Below are 20,342 nucleotides of genomic sequence, written 5' to 3' on the forward strand. Positions count from 1 at the left end.
AATATCTGTCACGTAACGAGCATCGAGGGTTTTAGGAGGTTCCACATCTCCATGAGTAGCAGGTACACCTAATTTTTTTTGGTATTTCGTGTTCCATATCCATAACTAAAGATAGAGAACAACTTAGAACAACAAATTAAAATTACTTAGTGATAAAGCAAACAAGCACACACGAGAATATTCACCCCACGCTATGACTCCCCGGCAACGGCGCCAGAAAAAGGTCTTGATAACCCACAAGTATAGGGGATCAATTGTAGCCTCTTTCGATAAGTAAGAGTGTCGAACCCAACGAGGAGCTAAAGGTAGAACACATATTCCCTCAAGTTTTATCGACCACCGATACAACTCTACGCACACTTAACGTTCGCTTTACCTCGAACAAGTATGAAACTAGAAGTACTTTGTAGGTGTTTTTGGATAGGTTTGCAAGAATAATAAAGAACACGTAAATAAAAAGTAGGGGCTGTTTAGAAGAAGACACAACTAAGTTAGTTTTAGTAGAGAGCTTTTTGTCACACAAGAAAGTTATTTGTCCCTAGGCAATCGATAACTAGACCGGTAATCATTATTGCAATTTTATTCGAGGGAGAGGCATAAGCTAACATACTTTCTCTACTTGGATCATATGCACTTATGATTGGAACTCTAGAAAGCATCTGCAACTACTAAAGATCATTAAGGTAAAACCCAACCATAGCATTAAAGCATCAAGTCCTCTTTATCCCATACGCAAACAACCTACTTACTCGGGTATATGCTTCTGTCACTCACGCCACCCAACATAAGCAAATCATGAACATATTGCAAACCCTACAGCGGGAATCCCTCACGCTTGCGCGACACGGAGAGCACCATAGGACAACACCAATAATAAAACATGCAACTCAAACCAATCACGATCATCAATTAACCCATAGGACAAAATGGATCTACTCAAACATCATAGGATAGCCATACATCATTGGGAAATAATATATAGCGTTGAGCACCATGTTTAAGTAGAGATTACAGTGGGTAAGAGAGGGGTTACACCGCTGCATAGAGGGTGGAAGAGTGGGTGATGATGGCGGTGAAGTTGTTGGTGAAGATTGCGGTGATGATGATGGCCCCCGGTGGCACTCCCGCGCCACCGGAAGCGAGGGGGAGAGAGCCCCCCTCCTTCTTCTTCTTCCTTGACCTCCTCGCTAGATGGGAGAAGGGTTTCCCCTCTGGTCCTTGGTCTCCATGGCATGGGAGGGGCGAGAGCCCCTCCGAGATTGGATCTGTCTCTCTGTCTCTCTCTGTTTCTGCGTTCCCAGATCTGGCCTTTCATAGTTTCTTTTATAACCGGAGATCCGTAACTCCGATTGGGATGAATTTTGGACATGATCTCTATCCGGAAATTAGCTTTCTTGCGGCGAAATAAGGACTCCAACCGCCTTACGGGGTGGCCATGAGGGTCCACGGCGCGCCTGACCCCCTGGGGCGCGCCCCTACCTCGTGGCCCCCTCGGGCATTGTATCGCGTTGATTCTTCTTCCCAAAAATCACATATATTCCAAAAAAATCTTCGTCAGTTTTTATCCCGTTTGGACTCTATTTGATATGGATTTTCTGCGAAACAAAAAAAATGCAACAAACAGGAACTGGCACTGGGCAGTGGATCAATAGGTTAGTCCCAAAAATAGTATAAAAAGTTGCCAAAAGTATATGAAAGTTGTATAATATTGGCAAACAATCAAAAATTATAGATACGACGGAGACGTATCAATAATTCTTTCTCCCTGAATTTTTTTCCTGGAAAAGTAGGTTTTTATAGCATCGGTTTCACGGTCTGCGGGGCCACCAGGTGGGGACAACCCACCTGGGCGCCCTAGGAGGGGGTGAGGGAGTCCTGGACTAAGGGGTCCTCGGGCGTCCGGCCTTTTGGATATGGGTCGAAGTATTGGGTTGTGAAGATACAAGACTAAAGACTCTCTCCCGTGTCCGGATAGGACTCTCCCTGGCGTGGAAGGCAAGCTTGGCGACCAAATATGAAGATTCCTTTCTCTGTAACCGACTTTGTACAACCCTAGTCCCCTCCGGTGTCTATATAACCGGAGGGCTTAGTCCGAAAACGGATACAGTCATACAGGCTAGACTTTTAGGGTTTTAGCCATTACGATCTCGTGGTAGATCAACTCTTGTAATACTCATATTCATCAAGATCAATCAAGCAAGAAGTAGGGTATTACCTCCATACAGAGGGCCCGAACCTGGGTAAACATTGTGTCCCCTGTCTCCTGTTACCATCGACCTCAGACGCACAGTTCGGGACCCCCTAACCGAGATCCGCCGGTTTTGACACCGACATTGGTGCTTTCATTGAGAGTTCCACTATGTCATCCCCAAAAGGTTCGATGGCTTCTGCAAACATCAACAACGATGCTGTCCAAGGGGAAACCTTCCTCCCCGGACAGATCTTCATGTTCGGCGGCTTCGCACTGTGGGCCAACTCGCTTGGCCATCTGGAGCAGATCGACAGCTACGCCCCTGGCCATCAGGTCAGATTTGGGAGCTTGAACTACGTCGCGGACATCCGTGGAGACTTGATCTTCGATAGATTCGAGACCACGGTATCCGCTCCCTATCCCTACGATGAACATGATTTAAATCTGTCATCGGACCATACTCAGGAAATTGCACCTGTAACCGCTCTAGCCTTAGATCCAGAGTAGACCGCGCCATCCGAGGACAGGAAGCTCAACCCCACCACGGAGGCCGCAGATACCGCGGTGTCGGAGCCACACACAGACTTAACCTCATGTGATATCTGTGTCACCGGAACTCCGGACTCGTCTCCAGCTATAAGCTCTGAACCATGTGCGTCCGCGGACGCTGAGCTTGATCAGTTACCGATCTTCGAATTCAGCGCGCAGATATCTTCCGGCACTCACCTTTAGGTGATGTGTTAAACTCATTAAGGAATCTATCCTTAGCGGAGGGCACAAAGCCGAACTATGTTCGGTTTGAACTGGAGGCTGATGATGGGGAATTTCGCTTCCCACCCGCCACCCACTACATAGCCACTGTCGAGGACTTGACCGACATGCTCAATTACGGCCCCGAAGACATCGACGGTATGGAATAGATGCAGATGAGGAGCATGGCCAAAACCCGCCGTTTACCGGGTGTTGGACGGCCACTTCTTCGTACGACGTATACATGGTGGATACACCCAAAGAGAATAACGACGAGGACAAGGAAAAGCCAGCCGAGGACGAGCCTCCCAAGACACAACCAAAGCGCCGGTGTCAGCGGTGCCACTCTAAATCCCGCCGCAGCAAGGACAACAACATCGGCACAGAGACGATCACACTCCAGACGGTGCCAAAGACAATGAAGATCCCGGCGAGCAAATGACCGAACAGGATGAACGGGAAGACGGGCACGCCATAAACGAAAACTTGGAGGACAGTAATCATCTTCCACTCTCTGAAAATGAAGAGAGTCGAGGCAACGAGGATTTCATCATGCCTGAGGAGCCTCTTGAGCAGGAGCGCTTTAAGCGCCGGCTAATAGCCACTTCAAGGAGCCTGAAAAAGAAGCAGCAACAGCTTCAAGCTGATCAAGATCTGCTCAATGATAGATGGACCGAAGTCCTAGCCATCGAGGTATACGGCCTTAGTGGCCCAACCAAAAATTACCCGAAGCGCAAATTGCTACCTCAGTACGGTGATGAGGCGATGGAGCCCATACCATCATCACACAATACGGCTAATCGACCACAACGCGGTCATGACAGAGCGGCAACTCAAGCCGAACACCAGCCCACCCCACCTTGCCGTAAAGGCAGGGATAAAACAGCTCAGGGTTATACATACGACCCCCGGCAGGGCCCGGAGAGCAGACCAAAACATGCTAGATCAATCTACGGATCACGAGGACACGCCCCGACGCGCAGCGACGACTATCTACTCGGACGCAACAAGCCTAATCACGCCCGGGCCGAAAACCGCAGACGGACTCCATCGGAGCTACGTCGCAGTGTGGCCCAATACAGAGGCGTCGTGCATCCTCTTTGCTTCACAGACGAAGTAATGGAACATGAATTCCTAGATGGATTTTAAACCCATGAATATCGAATCATACGACGGGACAACTGATCCCGCGGTATGGATTGAGGATTTCCTCCTCCATATCCACATGGCCCATGGAGACGACCTTCATGCCATCAAATACCTGTCGTTAAAACTCAAAGGACCAGCTCGGTACTGGTTAAATAGTCTGCCGGAAAACTCTATTGGCAGCTGGGAGGACTTGGAAGACGCCTTCCGCGACAACTTCCAAGGTACATATGTGTGACCACCAGACACCGACGACTTAAGTCACATTGTCCAGCAGCCCGGAGAGTCAGCCAGGAAGCTCTGGACTAGGTTCTTAGTCAAAAAGAACCAAATCGTCGACTGCCCGGATGCGAAAACCCTAGCAGCCTTCAAACACAGCGTCCGGGACGAGTGGCTTGCCCGCCACCTCGGTCAAGAAAAACCAAAATCCATGTCAGCCCTTACCGCTCTAATGACCCTCTTTTGCGCGGGAGAAGACAGCTGGCTTGCTTGTAGAAGCAACAGCGCCAGCGATCCGGGCACTTCCGAAGTCCGAGATGGCAACGGCAAGCCACGGCGCAGCAAGCACAAACATCGCAATGATAATGAAAGAACAAGCGACACTGTGGTCAACGCCGGATTCAACGGTCCCAAACCCGGTCAAAGGAAAAAGCCCTTCAAGGCAAATAGAGATGGACCGTCCAATTTAGACAAGATATTGGACCGGCCCGGCCAGATTCATGGCCACCCCGATAAGCCAGCTAACCATACCAACAGAAGCTGTTGGGTCTTCAAGCAGGCCGGCAAGCTCAACGCTGAATACAAGGGGAGGAGGCCGCCCGGTGATAGCAACGACGAAGGGACTCACCAACCAAATACCGGGGGTCAGAAGCAATTTCCCCCCGAAGTAAAAACAGTGAACATGATATACATGACACACAACTCCACATGGGAGCTGGAGAAACACTCCCTCCGGACTAAAGATTATACTGCGGCAACCTCAGCCGAAGTACCAAGCGGTCTCATTAAACCGCACACCTTGCCGGCCATTAAGCCACCGGTCTCCATACAACATGATCGACGAATTCCGGAGCGGACCTAGCAGTTCAGCTTCCACCGCCCACCTCATATACCTGCGAAATTTGTATCGCGCATACATAACTATGCACTTAAGATACCCTGGGCATCGGCGGAAGCACAATACGGACGAGCCTGCAAGCACTCACTACAAAAAAAGACACATCCATGACATTTTGGGACGAACGAATTTTTTTTCTGTCATACATATGACACTTCTATGACGATAATTGTGACAAAACCCGGTATCATCATAGATGTGGTGGGCTCCTACTTCTATGACAAAAAATCATGACAGAAAATGGGCTTTTCGTCCTGGGCGGGCCGAAGACGCAGCTGCATGACATTCTTTGGGCCGTCCATGATGGAAAAAACCGTGGTAGAAGCGAGGGCGAGGAAAATTTCAAGGAGTTCCCGGTTACGGTGGGAGGTTGGGGGCCGAGCGATGCGCGTTTCTCTCATACACGTACGCGCGTGTGTGCGAGGCGTTGGCTCTAACTGAACTCGAGCGAGGCGTTGGGCTCTAACTGAACCCGAGTGATTGCACTGCAGGCTACGCATTACTGAACCCGAGAGATCGATCGATGGCTGTTAACTGAACCCGATCGAGCGATTCCTTCGCTACTGCTGCTAACTGAAGCCGATCGATGCTGCCTCTGGGATGAACGGTGAGCGTTGCGGGGGGGGGGGGGGGGTTGGATGAACAATGAGCGGTGGCGTTGCCTCTGGATGAACAGGACCCCGTGGTGTGGTGGAGGGCTGGATGAATAGTAGACGGTGGAGGGGTGCCCGTGGAGGGGTGGTTGAACAGGACCCCGTGGTGTGGAGGGCTGGATGAACAGTACACTACTAGGAAAAGGCCTGCTAGTGGCGCACCAGTTTTGCCTACTAATGGCGCACTACTGGTGCGCCACTAGCACCACGCCATTAGAATAAATACTAATGGCGCACCCCTGGTGCGCCATTAGTATCTGGTATACTAATGGCGCACCACGCAGTGCGCCATTAGTATAGCCCACCGTGCGCCATTAGTATGCCTCCTAGGGGGCCATATTTACCTATGTGCTTTGGCATACTAATGGCGCACTAGGGGGTGATGCGCCATTAGTGTCCTTTCTGCAGTGCGCCATTAGTGTGCTGAGTGGTGCGCCACTAGTATGAATATTAGGGATTTTTTTCTTTTCTGATTTTTGCACAGGTTACAAAACATATTACTGCACATAATATAGAGAGCACAACATATAAATAGCAGATTTATCGAATACAATAGAAGATTAGTCTCCGAATACAATTCATCATATTAGTCTCCGAATTTCAAATACCGAACAAAGTTATAACATTACAAGTCTCGAAACCGCGAGTAGCGAGTTTGTCGAAAGTAATACTAATCCTAACAAGTCCTACTAATCATCATCATACAACTTCTACTCATTATTAATAACAAGTCATACGATCATCATCCTGATAGTCATCGAACCAACCCTACTTAATTGTTCTTAGCACATGATCATCAGTATTAGGCAGGACCTAAATACCCTATTTAAGGTAAAATAGCATAAAACAATATAGACCCTGACTCTCCATTATGGAGAATGGAGATCATCCTGTCTCCAATTCTTGCGTGGCGCTTCCTTTTGCTTCCAAGAACCTCCTTACGACTGTCCATACAGTTTTTCCATTATCTGATTAGCATGTCTCCACTTCTTCTAGAAATCCGGTATGGACAGTTGAGATTCGTAGGATGACCTGGATATATGTTCAAAACATGAAGGCTGCCATTCTGATACATCAAATGAGGCACACAATCCTCTGGGATTCTCTGTTGAAAAACATAGTAATAACTTCATAGTTAGCAATGTACTAGTTTTAGAAGTATGCAAAAGATGCACGGATGTCGTAATAGTAAAAAATCTTACCAGGGTATCTCCATGGTAGTTACCGTAGTTCAACACGTGCACTAGTGGCACGTATTGACCATAATGTTGAGGAGTTTGATTGTAGATATTGTAGTTCTCAAGATCAGTACAAAATCCGACCAGATGATTTTTCTCCTGATAAGTTAACTCGGAGCCATCGGTGTAGTGGGTTTTGTCTACCATGTTCCGCACATTGTTTGAACAATCAAAATAAGCTGTCAATGGAAATAAGTTGTCAACTATTTTGAAATAAACAATATAAATTAGTTAATAATTAACTATGTTTGAGAAACTCACATAGCGGTAGAACTGGAGGCGTATCAACAAGGACCCAAATGTCCATATTGTCTTTGTCGACGTCAAGATCACCAAGATCCATGGTGACAAGCATACCCTCATCAAAACCATACATCTTGCAAAATGCTTCCCAATTTTTGCAACCAAAATGGGTTACGGTCTTAGCATTATATAGATTTACTTCAAAATCCACATCATGATGTGTCCTTAGGTGAATTTTCTTCGTTTCAAAATTTTCATGGTCTTCAAAATCCATCCTCTCCAAGACATAGCGTCTTGCATGGCATGGGATAAACTATACTCGAATTGTAAAAGATGAAAATTACACGTTGAAATAGTTGAAGTCATGCTTAATTATGAAAAAAACACTTGTCGTCGTTGCGTATCGTTTCAACTTCGAAGGTCTCCTCGAGCTTAATGCTGAAGCGCCGATCATCGTCCAGGTGAGGCCTGTCGCACAGACCTCGACCGTCGTGGCACCAGTCGCACTCCCCCGGGAGACTTTCGTCGTCCGATGACGACATTTCCTATGTTCATAATTCAAAACTACATCATCTCTGTTGGGTCCAATAAGATAATCCACAGTGTGGTGAAAACACGCCCTTCGAACTGGTTTGAGCAATTGGTGAATGGAGATGGTCTAAGATTTTCAGTAGTAAGAAGTGAAGTGGTAATTTTGAGAGCAAATGTTTAGGATGAGTGGTTCCTCTTTCCTGTTTAGCTTTACAATAGAATATTGTTAGTCATGCACACTTGTGCATTTTTAGCCAGGCCCAGTGGAGTTGGCCTAAAAACATTTCTTTCTTTAAGCCTGCTACATCCATCTCAAGTATTTATGGTCAAGGGTTAGCAGGGCCATCCAAATAGAATATGTGGTATGGGCTTTTTTAGTAGGTCATCCTACCAGATTAGGGTTTATCGATGACGAGCAACTGACATTAGTAATAACTATGAGTAGATATCACACTTCTATATGTATAACACAAGAGGCAGTTGATCCTACTTAATTAAGTACTAAGATACCTCGGCCCATGCATTAGTCGCAAGTGCCCCATATGTCCTATTTTTAGCAAAGTCATGCTAAAATTCATGGAAAATTTCAGCATGACCTTTGCTGAAAATAGGACATATGGAGTACCCGAATTTGCCTGAACGGAAGTTAATCAACATTTTGGCAAACTCAAGGGCCTCTCGGGGTACAGCAGCAGCATCACAAGTTGACAAAATTCCCAAGTAGTACAGCAACAGCGTCACAAGTAGTACCAATGAACATATAGTCCAGCACATTATGAATTTCGATAAATGACAGCAAGTTAACTCATTCTGAACATATAGTACCAATGAACATATAGTCCAGAACATATAGTCCAGCAGCAGCATCTATTTACCCACTTGATTTACCGGTCTTGAAGAAAGAGATACTTGTATGCCAAAACATATGCTTAGTCCAGATGCCTTAAATCTTAACCACATTTTGCTATTGCTAATTTCTAGAAGTGAGCTCTGACAGCTTTCTATAATAAATTAGTCAAGATAAGTTCCTAAGCTCCTGATATGACAAAACTAGCGTACATATACCAATAAATGCAATTTGTAACAAATTGTTGTACAACAATATATCTTCTAGCCATGAAACCCTACCCTGATTCTCCTTTCTTCCTCTTGCCGAAGAGAAGTTGGCTGCAGAGGATGCTCCAACTCAGATCAGCCTGCAGAAGTTCATTGTATAATTCTGTTTAGTTCCAAGCAGTAGTTCAAGAAGTGCAAATTGCAGAAGTTTGGGGTGGGGATTTCTTTCTGATCTCGTCTCTCTCTTTCTCTGTCACGCGGTGGCGGAGGCGGGGGTGGAACGGAACGGAGGTAGTTGGACTCTTCCTGCTCCGTGCTGCTGGGTCGTGGTCCGCTGGGCCAGCCTCTCCGTCCACTTTTTTCTCTCTTCTTTTCTTTTCTTCCTTTCCGTGTGCGTGCGCGGTCTCAGCCCAGCCTCTGGGTAGGACGGCGGTTGGCAGGAAGCAGCGAGCGGCGTGCTGGAGTGGAACGGTTCACACTTGACACGCGCGGGAGTGGGCCGGGCTCAGCTGACCGGACCACCGGCGCAGAGGAAGCAGCACGAGGAACCCATGCTCGCTCCGCCAAAACGAGTAGAGTAGTAGCACCGAGTCGGGTCGAGTCGGGTCAATCAACCGTTTTTGGGTCATAAAAACAGCAATAATTTTTTAAAAAATATCATCAAATTTGTTATTTGAAAATATTTATGAATATGAAAAAATATCATCAAATTTGTTATTTGAAAATATAATCAATTTTTTTTGGGATTTTTAGTCGCATTCATTTGTGAATTGGTAAGACATTACTGGGGAGGGTGCGGGGGGTCGTCCGCGGCGGTGGAGCGGGGGAGGGTGCGGGGGGTCGTCCGCGGCGGTGGAGCGGGGGAGGGTGCGGGGGGTGCTCGGCGGCAGTGGAGCGGGCCGGGGAGGGTGCGGGGGGTGCTCGGCGGCAGTGGAGCGGGCCGAGGAGGGTGCGGGGGGTGCTCGGCGGCGGTGGAGCGGGCCGGGGAGGGTGCGGGGGGTCGTCGACGGCGGTGGAGCGGGGGAGGGTGCGGTGGGTCGTCGGCGGCGGTGGAGCGGGGGAGGGTGCGGGGGGATCGAGATCGAGATGGAGGGGGATAGCGATCGAGATGGAGGGGGATCGATATCGAGATGGAGGGGGATCGAGATCGAGTGTCCTCATGAATATTCAATATTTTTTCATATTGAATATGAAAAAATATCATAAAATTTGAAAAAATATTCATGAATTCAAAAAGTGCCCATGAAATTTAAAAATATTCATGAGTTCAAAAAGTGCCCATGAAATACAATCGAGAAATGAAGGCTACAATTTAAATACAATCGATCTTAGCTAGCTATCTGTTCACAATCTTTTTGCCCTTATTTTTCGTAAATGGAGTTCTTCTCTTGAACGGACGTCCTTTAGGTAGGGTGGTCCTGCTTCTTCTTGTGGTGTATGCTGGTACTTCATCGTCGTCGTCATGTTCCATCTTCGGGTCGCCGTACTTGTCGAAGTCTTGCTCATAGGTGACTCCATCCATTCCGATGATCTTCCTTTTGCCTCTCCTCACGACAACACGACTGGGCTTTGACGGGTCGGTAATGAAGAAGCATTGGTCCACTTGGGAAGCCAGTACCCATGGCTCATTTTTTGCGATGACGTTTGCGCCCGCGGTCTTGGATTTGGCTTCGGGTATAACCATGGTGGTGAAATACCGGTCTTCTTTTAGGACTCTCTTGGCCCATCTGACACGGAACATCGGGACCTTCTCTCTGTTGGGAATCGTAGCATAATTTTAAAATTTTCCTACGCTCACCAAGATGCATCTATGGAGTATACTAGCAACGAGGGGAAAGGAGTGCATCTACATACCCTTGTAGATCGCGAGCGGAAGCGTTCCAATGAACGTGGATGACGGAGTCGTACTCGCCGTGATCCAAATCACCGATGACCGAGTGCCGAACGGACGGCACCTCCGCGTTCAACACACGTACGGTGCAGCGACGTCTCCTCCTTCTTGATCCAGCAAGGGGGAAGGAGAGGTTGATGGAGATCCAGCAGCACGACGGCGTGGTGGTGGATGTAGCGGGTCTCGGCAGGGCTTCGCCGAGCTTCTGCGAGAGGGAGAGGTGTAGCAGGGGAGGAGGGAGGCGCCCAAGGCTGAGAGGTTGCTGCCCTCCCTCCCCCTTTATATAGGCCCCCTAGGAGGGGGGGCGCCGGCCAAACCGCATCTAGGGTGGGGGGCGGCGGCCAAGGGGGTGCCTTGCCCCCCAAGGCAAGTGGGAAGCCCCCCCACCCTAGGGTTTCCAACCCTAGGCGCATGGGGGGAGGCCCATGGGGGGGCGTCCAGCCCACCAGGGGCTGGTTCCCTTCCCACTTCAGCCCACGGGGCCCTCCGGGATAGGTGGCCCCACCCGGTGGACCCCCGGGACCCTTCCGGTGGTCCCGGTACAATACCGGTAACCCCCGAAACTTTCCCCGTGGCCGAAACTTGACTTCCTATATATAATTCTTCACCTCCGGACCATTCCGGAACTCCTCGTGACGTCCGGGATCTCATCCGGGACTCCGAACAACTTTCGGGTTTCCGCATACACATATCTCTACAACCCTAGCGTCACCGAACCTTAAGTGTGTAGACCCTACGGGTTCGGGAGACATGCAGACATGACTGAGACGCCCTCTGGTCAATAACCAACAGCGGGATCTGGATACCCATGTTGGCTCCCACATGTTCCACGATGATCTCATCGGATGAACCACGGTGTCGAGGATTCAATCAATCCCGTATGCAATTCCCTTTGTCAATCAGTATGTTACTTGCCCGAGATTCGATCGTCGGTATCCCAATACCTTGTTCAATCTCGTTACCGGCAAGTCTCTTTACTCGTACCACAATGCATGATCCCGTGACTAACGCCTTAGTCACATTGAGCTCATTATGATGATGCATTACCGAGTGGGCCTAGAGATACCTCTCCGTCACACGGAGTGACAAATCCCAGTTTCGATCCGTGCCAACCCAACAGACACTTTCGGAGATACCCGTAGTGCACCTTTATAGTCACCCAGTTACGTTGTGACGTTTGGCACACCCAAAGCACTCCTACGGTATCCGGGAGTTGCATGATCTCATGGTCTAAGGAAAAGATACTTGACATTGGAAAAGCTCTAGCAAACGAAACTACACGATCTTTTATGCTATGCTTAGGATTGGGTCCTGTCCATCACATCATTCTCCTAATGATGTGATCCCGTTATCAATGACATCCAATGTCCATAGTCAGGAAACCATGACTATCTGTTGATCAACGAGCCAGTCAACTAGAGGCTTACTAGGGACACGTTGTGGTCTATGTATTCACACATGTATTACGATTTCCGGACAAATACAATTATAGCATGAACAATAGACAATTACCATGAACAAAGAAATATAATAATAACCATTTATTATTGCCTCTAGGGCATATTTCCAACAGTCTCCCACTTGCACTAGAGTCAATAATCTAGTTACATTGTGATGAATCGAACACCCATTGCGTCCTGGTGTTGATCATGTTTTGCTCAAGGGAGAGGTTTAGTCAACGGATCTGCTACATTCAGGTCCGTATTTACTTTACAAATATCTATGTCTCCATTTTGAACACTTTCACGAATGGAGTTGAAGCGACGCTTGATATGCCTGGTCTTCCTGTGAAACCTGGGCTCCTTCGCAAGGGCAATAGCTCCAGTGTTGTAACAGAAGAGAGTCATCGGGCCCGACGCATTGGGAATCACCCCTAGGTCGGTAATGAACTCCTTCATCCAGACTGCTTCCTGTGCTGCCTCCGAGGCTGCCATGTACTCCGCTTCACATGTAGATCCCGCCACGACGCTTTGCTTGCAACTGCACCAGATACTGCTCCTCCATTCAAAATATACACGTATCCGGTTTGTGACTTCGAGTCATCCAGATCTGTGTCGAAGCTAGCGTCGACGTAACCCTTTACAACGAGCTCTTCGTCACCTCCATAAACGAGAAACATATCCTTAGTCCTCTTCAGGTACTTCAGGATATTCTTGACCGCTGTCCAGTGTTCCATGCCGGAATTACTTTGGTACCTTCCTACCAAACTTACGGCAAGGTTTACATCAGGTCTGGTACACAACATGGCATACATAATAGACCCTATGGCCGAGGCATAGGGGATGACACTCATCTTTTCTCTATCTTCTGCCGTGGTCGGGCATTGAGCTGTGCTCAATTGCACACCTTGCAATACAGGCAAGAACCCCTTCTTGGACTGATCCATATTGAACTTCTTCAATATCTTGTCAAGGTATGTACTCCGTGAAAGACCAATGAGGCGTCTTGATCTATCTCTATAGATCTTGATGCCTAATATATAAGAAGCTTCTCCAAGGTCCTTCATTGAAAAACACTTATTCAAATAGGCCTTTATACTTTCCAAGAAGTCTATATCATTTCCCATCAATAGTATGTCATCCACATATAATATGAGAAATGCTACAGAGCTCCCACTCACTTTCTTGTAAACACAGGCTTCTCCATAAGTCTGTGTAAACCCAAACGCTTTGATCATCTCATCAAAGCGAATGTTCCAACTCCGAGATGCTTGCACCAGCCCATATATAGAGCACTGGAGCTTGCATACTTTGTTAGCATTCTCAGGATCGACAAAACCTTCCGGCTGCATAATATACAACTCTTCCTTAAGGAAGCCGTTAAGGAATGCCGTTTTGACGTCCATCTGCCATATCTCATAATCATAGTATGCGGCAATTGCTAACATGATTCGGACGGACTTCAGCTTCGCTACGGGTGAGAAAGTCTCATCGTAGTCAACCCCTTGAACTTGTCGATAACCCTTAGCGACAAGTCGAGCTTTGTAGATGGTCACATTACCATCCGCGTCCGTCTTCTTCTTAAAGATCCATTTATTTTCTATGGCTCGCCGATCATCGGGCAAGTCAGTCAAAGTCCATACTTCGTTTTCATACATGGATCCTATCTCGGATTTCATGGCTTCTAGCCATTTGTCGGAATCCGGGCCCGCCATCGCTTCTTCATAGTTCGAAGGTTCACCGTTGTCTAACAACATGATTTCTAGGACAGGGTTGCCGTACCACTCTGGTGTGGAACGTGTCCTTGTGGAACTACGAAGTTCAGTGGCAACTTGATCCGAAGCTTCATGATCATCATCATTAACTTCCTCCCTAGTAGGTGTAGGCATCACAGGAACATTTTCCCGCGCTGCGCTACTTTCCGGTTCGGAAGGGGTGACTATCACCTCATCAAGTTCCACTTTCCTCCCACTCAATTCTTTCGAGAGAAACTCCTTCTCCAGAAAGGACCCGTTCTTGGCAACGAAGATCTTGCCTTCGGATCTGAGGTAGAAGGTATACCCAATCGTTTCCTTAGGGTATCCTATGATGACGCATTTTTCCGACTTGGGTTCGAGCTTTTCAGGTTGAAGTTTCTTGACATAAGCATCGCATACCCAAACTTTTAGAAACGACAGCTTAGTTTTCTTCCCAAACCATAATTCATACGGTGTCGTCTCAACGGATTTTGACGGAGCCCTATTTAAAGTGAATGCGGCAGTCTCTAAAGCATAGCCCCAAAATGAGAGCGGTAAATCGGTAAGAGACATCATAGATCGCACCATATCCAATAGAGTGCGATTACGACGTTCGGACATACCATTTCTCTGAGGTGTTCCAGGCGGCGTGAGTTGTGAAACTATTCCACATTTCCTTAAGTGTGTACCAAATTCGTGACTTAAATATTCTCCACCACGATCTGATCGTAAGAATTTTATTTTCCTATCACGTTGATTCTCAACTTCACTCTAAAATTCCTTGAACTTTTCAAAGGTTTCAGACTTGTGTTTCATTAGGTAGACATACCCATATCTACTTAAGTCATCAGTGAGAGTGAGAACATAACGATATCCTCCGCGAGCCTCAACACTCATTGGACCGCACACATCGGTATGTATGATTTCCAATAAGTTGGTTGCTCGCTCCATTGTTCCGGAGAACGGAGTCTTGGTCATCTTACCCATGAGGCATGGTTCGCACGTGTCAAATGATTCGTAATCAAGAGACTCCAAAAGTCCATCTGCATGGAGCTTCTTCATGCGCTTGACACCAATGTGACCAAGGCGGCAGTGCCACAAGTATGTTGGACTATCATTATCAACTTTACATCTTTTGGTATTCACACTATGAACATGTGTAACATCACGTTCGAGATTCATCAAAAATAAACCATTGACCAGCGGGGCATGACCATAAAACATATCTCTCAGATAAATAGAACAACCATTATTCTCGGATTTAAATGAGTAACCATCTCGAATTAAACGAGATCCAGATACAATGTTCATGCTCAAAGCTGGCACTAAATAACAATTATTGAGGTTCAAAACTAATCCCGTGGGTAGATGCAGAGGTAGCATGCCGACGGCGATCACATCGACCTTGGAACCATTCCCGACGCGCATCGTCACCTCGTCCTTCGCTAGTCTCCGTTTATTCCGTAGTTCCTATTTTGAGTTACAAATATGAGCAACCGCACCGGTATCAAATACCCAGGAGCTACTACGAGTACTGGTAAGGTACACATCAATTACATGTATATCACATATACCTTTGGTGTTGCCGGCCTTCTTTTCCGCTAAGTATTTGGGGCAGTTTCGCTTCCATTGACCACTTCCCTTGCAATAAAAGCACTCAGTTTCAGGCTTGGGTCCATTCTTTGACTTCTTCCCAGTAACTGGTTTACCGAGCGGGGCAACTCCCTTGCCGTCCTTCTTGAAGTTCTTCTTACCCTTGACCTTCTTGAACTTAGTGGTTTTATTCACCATCAACACTTGATGTTCTTTTCTGGTTTCCACCTCCGCTGATTTCAGCATCGAATATACCTCAGGAATGGTCTTTTCCATCACCTGCATATTGTAGTTCATCACAAAGCTCTTGAAGCTTGGTGGAAGCGACTGAAGGATTCTGTCAATGACCGCGTCATCCGGGAGATTAACTCCCAGCTGAGTCAAGCGGTTGTGCAACCCAGACATTCTGAGTATGTGCTCACTTACAGAACTATTTTCCTCCATTTTACAGCTGAAGAACTTGTCGGAGACTTCATATCTCTCGACCCGGGCATGAGCTTGGAAAACTAATTTCAGCTCCTCTAACATCTCATATGCTCCATGTTTCTCAAAACGCTTTTGGAGACCCGGTTCTAGGCTGTAAAGCATGCCGCACTGAACGAGGGAGTAATCATCAGCATGCTGCTGCCAAGCGTTCATAACATCTTGGTTCTGTGGGATTGGTGCATCACCTAGTGGTGCTTCTAAGACATAATCTTTCTTGGCTACTATGAGGATGATCCTCTGGTTCCGGACCCAGTCCGTATAGTTGCTGCCATCATCTTTCAGCTTGGTTTTCTCTAGGAACGCGTTGAAATTGAGGACAACGTTGGCCATTTGATCTACAAGACATAGTGTAAAGATTTTAGACTAAGTTCATGATAATTAAGTTCATCTAATCAAATTATTCAATGAACTCCCACTCAGATAGACATCCCTCTCGTCATCTAAGTGAAACATGATCCGAGTTTAACTAGGCCGTGTCCAATCATCACGTGAGACGGACTAGTCAAGATTGGTGAACATCTCCATGTTGATCGTATCTTCTATACGACTCATGCTCGACCTTTCGGTCCTCCGTGTTCGGAGGCCATGTCTGTACATGCTAGGCTCGTCAACACCCGTTGTATTCGAACGTTAGAATCTATCACACCCGATCATCACGTGGTGCTTCGAAACAACGAACCTTCGCAACGGTGCACAGTTAGGGGGAACACTTTTCTATAAATTATCATAAGGGATCATCTTACTTACTACCGTCGTTCTAAGCAAATAAGATGCAAAAACATGATAAACATCACATGCAATCAAATAGTGACATGATATGGCCAATATCATTTTGCTCCTTTGATCTCCATCTTCGGGGCACCATGATCATCTTCGTCACCGGCATGACACCATGATCTCCATCATCATGATCTCCATTATTGTGTCTTCATGAAGTCGTCATGCCAACGATTACTTCTACTTCTATGGCTAACGCGTTTAGCAACAAAGTAAAGTAATTTACATGGCGTTATTCAATGACACGCAGGTCATGCAAAATAATAAAGACAACTCCTATGGCTCCTGCCGGTTGTCATACTCATCGACATGCAAGTCGTGATTCCTATTACAAGAATATGATCAATCTCATACATCACATATATCATTCATCACATCTTCTGGCCATATCACATCACATAGCACTTGCTGCAAAAACAAGTTAGACGTCCTGTAATTGTTGTTGCAAGTTTTTTTTACGTGGTTTGTAGGTTTCTAGCAAGAACGTTTCTTACCTACGTATGACCACAACGTGATTTGCCAATTTCTATTTACCCTTCATAAGGAACCTTTTCATCGAATCCGTTCCGACTAAGGTTCTTACCTTATGCAACTAGTGCATGTCAATCGGTGGAACCTGTCTCACGTAAGCGTACGTGTAAGGTCGGTCCGGGCCGCTTCATCCTACAATACCGCCGAAACAAGAAAGGACTAGTAGCGGCAAGAAGAATTGGCAACATCAACGCCCACAACTGCTTTGTGTTCTACTCGTGCATAGTAACTACGCATAGGCCTGGCTCATGATGCCACTGTTGGGAATCGTAGCATAATTTTAAAATTTTCCTACGCTCACCAAGATGCATCTATGGAGTATACTAGCAACGAGGGGAAAGGAGTGCATCTACATACCCTTGTAGATCGCGAGCGGAAGCGTTCCAATGAACGTGGATGACGGAGTCGTACTCGCCGTGATCAAAATCACCGATGACCGAGTGCCGAACGGACGGCACCTCCGCGTTCAACACACGTACGGTGCAGTGACGTCTCCTCCTTCTTGATCCAGCAAGGGGGAAGGAGAGGTTGATGGAGATCCAGCAGCACGGCGGCGTGGTGGTGGATGTAGCGGGTCTCGGCAGGGCTTCGCCGAGCTTCTGCGAGAGGGAGAGGTGTAGCAGGGGAGGAGGGAGGCGCCCAAGGCTGAGAGGTTGCTGCCCTCCCTCCCCCCCTTTATATAGGCCCCCTGGGAGGGGGGGCGCCAGCCAAACCCCATCTAGGGTGGGGGGCGGCGGCCAAGGGGGTGCCTTGCCCCCCAAGGCAAGTGGGAAGCCCCCCCACCCTAGGGTTTCCAACCCTAGGCGCATGGGGGGAGGCCCATGGGGGGGGCGCCCAGCGCACCAGGGGCTGGTTCCCTTCCCACTTCAGCCCACGGGGCCCTCCGGGATAGCTGGCCCCACCCGGTGGACCCCCGGGACCCTTCCGGTGGTCCCGGTACAATACTGGTAACCCCCGAAACTTTCCCGGTGGCCGAAACTTCACTTCCTATATATAATTCTTCACCTTCGGACCATTCCGGAACTCCTCGTGACGTCCGGGATCTCATCCGGGACTCCGAACAACTTTCGGGTTTCCGCATACACATATCTCTACAACCCTAGCGTCACCGAACCTTAAGTGTGTAGACCCTACGGGTTCGGGAGACATGCAGACATGACCGAGACGCCTCTGCGGTCAATAACCAACAGCGGGATCTGGATACCCATGTTGGCTCCCACATGTTCCACGATGATCTCATCGGATGAACCACGGTGTCGAGGATTCAATCAATCCCGTATGCAATTCCCTTTGTCAATCGGTATGTTACTTGCCCGAGATTCGATCGTCGGTATCCCAATACCTTGTTCAATCTCGTTACCGGCAAGTCTCTTTACTCGTACCGCAATGCATGATCCCGTGACTAACGCCTTAGTCACATTGAGCTCATTATGATGATGCATTACCGAGTGGGCCCAGAGATACCTCTCCGTCACACGGAGTGACAAATCCCAGTCTCGATCCGTGCCAACTCAACAGACACTTTCGGAGATACCCGTAGTGCACCTTTATAGTCACCCAGTTACGTTGTGACGTTTGGCACACCCAAAGCACTCCTACGGTATCCGGGAGTTGCACGATCTCATGGTCTAAGGAAAAGATACTTGACATTGGAAAAGCTCTAGCAAACGAAACTACACGATCTTTTATGCTATGCTTAGGATTGGGTCATGTCCATCACATCATTCTCCTAATGATGTGATCCCGTTATCAATGACATCCAATGTCCATAGTCAGGAAACCATGACTATCTGTTGATCAACGAGCCAGTCAACTAGAGGCTTACTAGGGACACGTTGTGGTCTATGTATTCGCACATGTATTACGATTTCCGGACAATACAATTATAGCATGAACAATAGACAATTACCATGAACAAAGAAATATAATAATAACTATTTATTATTGCCTCTAGGGCATATTTCCAACACTCTCCAGTGTAGCTCAGCTCCTAGATCTCCTCGATCCTTCTGTAGTATCTATCCTTGTCGTTACCGGTGTACGATTCCATCGTTACCCCGGAGTTCTGATAACCATCACTCTTCATGTCCTTTCCCTCGATGTAGAATGTGTAGCCGTTGATATCGTATGCCTCATACGTCATCAGGTTGTGCTCGGCGCCCTGTGACAAGGCGAATATGAGTTGTTCTTCCGCGGAAGAATCCTCATGTAAAGGGTACGACAGAAGCTTCTGCTTGAACCAACGCGTGAAACATGAGTCGTGCTCTTTGATTATATCTCCGTCCGTCCTCTGTTGGCCTCGGTCATTGTACGTCTTCTCAATAAAGGTTTTGTGCTCTACCACCCAAGGATCGACCACGTCTATGTGTTGTAGCGCAACTAGGTTTGCTCTTTCAAAGTCGGCGAGTCGACCCTCGAAGTCAACATGCATTTCGCGGCGACCCTCACGGTGACCCCATCCAGTGAGCCTGCCGAGGTGCCTGTTGACGGGCAGACCAACGGGGTTCTTGATGCCTAGATAATTCGTGCAGTAGGAGATGCACTCTTCGGTCAGAAAGCCCCTGGCTATGCTTCCCTCTAGATGTGACATGTTGCGAACGTATCCTTTGATGACACCATTCATCCTTTCGAACGGCATCATGCTGTGCAGGAAAGTCGGCCCGAGTTGGATGATATCCTCCATGATATGGACCAGCAGATGCACCATAACGTCAAAGAATGCGGGCGGGAAGTACATCTCAAGCTCGCATAGTATCACCACGATCTCTTCCTGTAGCCTTTTGAGTTGCCTCACGCCAACCGACTTCCGAGAGATGACGTCGAAAAAGTTGCATAGGCCAAATAGCATTTCACGGAGGTGCGCGTCCATGATCCCACAGATTGCAACTGGAAGTATCTGCGTCATCAGCACGTGACAGTCGTGAGACTTCATCCTGCTGAACTTCTGCTTCGCTGAGTCTAGGT

The sequence above is a fragment of the Aegilops tauschii genome, chromosome 5 (genome assembly GCF_002575655.3).
Source record: "Aegilops tauschii subsp. strangulata cultivar AL8/78 chromosome 5, Aet v6.0, whole genome shotgun sequence".
NCBI lineage: Eukaryota > Viridiplantae > Streptophyta > Magnoliopsida > Poales > Poaceae > Aegilops > Aegilops tauschii.